We start from the raw sequence: 3,821 nt of genomic DNA on the forward strand, positions 1-3,821 counted from the left end.
AAGATTGAAAGTAGCTACATCAAGCCCCTCTGTAGCTCGCAGGAATGAACACAAACACTCCCACTAAAGGGAAAGGCAGTGGTGGTGTTAGATATAAAGAGTGAAACATGAAACAATCATCATAGTTATGCCCATAGTGACTACAAAACATTTCTATTTACTTCTTATTATCATCAGTGTATTATTTTCTCTGGAGTCTAGACATTGACTAGACCTTGACCAAGAAAATTGAATCTTGATAAAATAATCAACTACCCCTCGTTAAGGTAACGGACTTGACACCCACTCAGGTGTCTCCACACAGGTTCAAGTACTAACAACAATGGCTGCCTTACAGCCATAGCTTTTAATCAGGGCAATATATGATACAAATTCCTGTTAAATTATTTCTCTGCCAGAGTCCTTCACCCACATTCCTTTAGGCACGGGGCCACCATGTGGATGTTTCATTTCCCTCCTCAATTTCACACAGAGACACAATTTCATTTGCACAGATCCATGGACAGCAAAACCTCCCTGTGTCTCTTGTTTGAGCCAAGGCATTCAATTCCAGTGAACCCTTCTCTCCTGCAATGGCAATGGTCAGACACAGGGGACGTGGCCACCTTCACCTCTAACAGGGAGATATTGGCTCTGCTCTTTCTTTATGCTGCTGTTGTTAGTCCATGAAACATCAGGGATGGAATGCAAGGCTGAGCTCACACACCAATCCCCTGAAACATTTCAGTGCCCCAGGGAAATCCTGCCCCCGGCTATTGAATGATATGGTGGAGATTCGAATAGGAAAGGGACTGTCTGAATTGTCAGTGTGGGGAATGAATAACAATCTATAGCAATGTTGTTAACCACAAACACACTCTAATCATGCTCCAGCTGGAAGGGAAATGGGCAGGAACTCTTGCTGTTCTGCCATGGATACACTTACACTAATGCACAGCCATGAGTGTGCTGGGGGAACTGGTCTGAGCCATTTGAAGTAACAATTCTGTGAGAAAAGAATCATTGTGTAGTGCAGCAGCTATACATCAAGTAGTTGTGGCTGAGCAGTTAAGGTGATGAACTAGGAATCCCTTGAGGTCTCCCCACCCAGGTTTGAATCCTACCAATTACAGCAGCATTAGTGTGTTATCGTTGCTGTTGTCTTAATGCCTGAGCATCCACAGAGCCAAACTGAAGCCAGATCTGGTCTCACTTTGAGGCTGGCTACACTTATGACACTTCTGTAGCACTGTGGAGTAGACAGTTGCTATGGTGAGTGGAGGGGTTTTCCATCCCTGTAATAGCTATGTTAACAGAACAATCTTTCCTTTCACTTAGCACTATCTAACCATGGCTTAGGTCAGCTTAATTATACTGGTTCTGGGTTTTTTTCACACCCTGAAAGACGTACTTGTTAGAGGGTTTATCCCATCACTCTCCCATTTCCTGGTCCTTCTTGTGTGACCAGAGAGCAGCAATGCACGAAGCTCAAAGGTGCAAACAATTCAATGTTTATTGGGGTAAGCTTCCAGCAAGCAACGATTCCAATTTCCTTCCTCAGTATCCCCCTTCCCAGCTCTGACACCACAGAGCCTTGTCTATGTCCCTGTTCCTATTCCCCCCTCTTAGAAAAACATAATTCCAATTCCCCTACCCCCATTCCCATTCTCCCCTTTACTTCCTGATTGACTGCAGACTATATAGTAAAACTTGAGTTCTGCTTAGCTATGCCTTAACCAATCATTTTACTGAAACGTAACTAACCAATCCTAACATACTGTAACATGATTATCTAACCAATTATACCCCACCACCTTCATTGGTTTACACCCAACAAATTAATTATACAGCAGACAGAAACAATCACAGAACCAGACAGAGATTATACAGACAAGCAATAGGAAAGCGGGGATTACAGTGACAGAACAACAAAGAAATGAGGATTTCACACCCCAGCTATTGATAAGTGAGTTGTTGCCAGACAGGATGCTATCATGGTAGAGATTGTGGGTGCTGGTTGCTTCACTGCCTGGCTCCCAGGGCAGGATTTTGAGGTTCACCATTACTTTCTCAGAATGCCAGCACCCATCTTTTGTTCACTTAAAATGTGAGCAGAGAGATTACAACACCACAGAACTCAAGGAGCTCCAGGAAACGTGTAATTTTAGGTCCGGGTGAGTGTGTCTAAAAATCAGCTGTGCTGTAGAAGGTCTCCAGGAGTTGAAAGAGATGTGCCATCTCGACCTCCCTAAAGAGTTAATCAACTATTAATGAAAACTAGAGTTCATAAGTCATATTTTTTGTAGCATCAGGATGGTGGACTGGTCTAATGGGCTAGTTTTAAGACTTCTTTTTCCAATCCCTTGGTTGTTCTGGTCTCTGCATAGAGACGTGGTTTCAAATCCCACTCCTGACATGAAAATTTTCTTCTATCTGGAGAAAATGGCCTCACTACAATCTCCTGTGGAACCATTCACTTAGCTTTTCTATTACACTAGTTGTGAGAGAAGCTCCAAACCAGGGGGAAACAGTGCCTGTTCTCTCGACCAATCAATTTTTGTCTTTCTTCATTCCAAGCTATTTTCTCAGATACACCTATATTTCCCACACTATTTTGTTTAGCGTTCCTTGCTTTTATGAAACTTTAGGGTCATCATTTAATTGCCACACAACTGTACTTATGAAGTGAAGTGAAACACAATATTTTTGGATATTCTTGCAGAAGAGTTTTGTTTTCTAACCTGGAATTGAACAGAGGCTACCCGAGGGGGACAATGCTACTCCTTTTTCTTGGTTCATCTAAAAAACATACGTTCTTGATGCCCTTTGTTTCCCTGTTCTTCAAAGGGAAATCAGCTGGTGTAGCAGCTACTGAGAAAGCCTCAGAAAAGGGCCCCAGAATTGACAGTAGCTGGTTTCTGTAGTGTAGTGGTCATCACATTTGCCTAATTTGCAAAAGGTCCCTCGTTCAAAACCAGGCAGAAACACTGCTGCTTTTCCTCCTTTAGTCTTTTATCATTCCAAGTCCTTTCTCAACTCCATCCATAGCTTCTATACTTTCTTCCTCATTATTTTTTTCTTTTCATGGAGCTTTAAATTCAAAAGGACAGGCTTAGCCAGCATTTTGAGGGAAGGAACAGACCATCATTCAGGAGACTGCCAGCTATATAACAAATCTGAGCATAGAAGAATCCTAACCCTTTGTCCTGCATATTTAGCTCCAAGCCAGCAGTTCCTCCTCATTTTTATTTATGTTGAGCTAACTACAAACAGTCAGAGAAATCTATTGACTGATGATCACATTTCCACTACTTTCCTGGCTAGACAGTGTTGAGGTTTAAGGAATCAGAACATAATAATTGGAACTCTCTAAATCCTCCTTTTAACATACATCACATTCCCCTTTCTAAATAACATTTTCCCATCATATTTTTGAACACCCAACATCTTGTTTGTTTTCAAACGATGTAGTGGGAATTCTGTGACTGGCTAGCCAACTACAAAAGCAGTTTCTCCTCCCTTGGTGTTCACACCTCAACTGCTAGAGGAGGGCCTCATCCTCCCTGATTGAACTAACCTCCTTATCTCTAGACTGATTCTTGCCTACATATTTATACCTGCCCCTGCAAATTTCCACTGCATTCATCTGACCAAGTGGGTATTCACCCACGAAAGCTTATGCTCCAATATGTCTGTTACTCTGTAAGGTACCACAGGACTCTTAGTCTTTTTGAGGTGAGTGCAGGTAGCTTCGGATGGTGCTGACGTTGGATAGAAAAAAGGCTGGAGTCAATGACAGCTGAGATCATAGAAGGGGAAGGGGAATAGCAGCCCCACAGAAG

At 42.5% G+C, this 3,821-nt stretch overlaps 1 non-coding gene across 1 annotated transcript; it reads left to right on the plus strand.

The window, feature by feature from the left end:
- The first annotated feature begins 2,893 nt into the window (after positions 1–2,893).
- TRNAI-AAU (transfer RNA isoleucine (anticodon AAU)) lies at positions 2,894–2,966 on the plus strand. Its single transcript has one exon. It is a non-coding gene; the product is annotated as a tRNA-Ile (tRNA).
- The last annotated feature ends 855 nt before the right edge of the window (positions 2,967–3,821 follow it).

The sequence above is a fragment of the Gopherus flavomarginatus genome, chromosome 1, assembly GCF_025201925.1.
Source record: "Gopherus flavomarginatus isolate rGopFla2 chromosome 1, rGopFla2.mat.asm, whole genome shotgun sequence".
NCBI lineage: Eukaryota > Metazoa > Chordata > Testudines > Testudinidae > Gopherus > Gopherus flavomarginatus.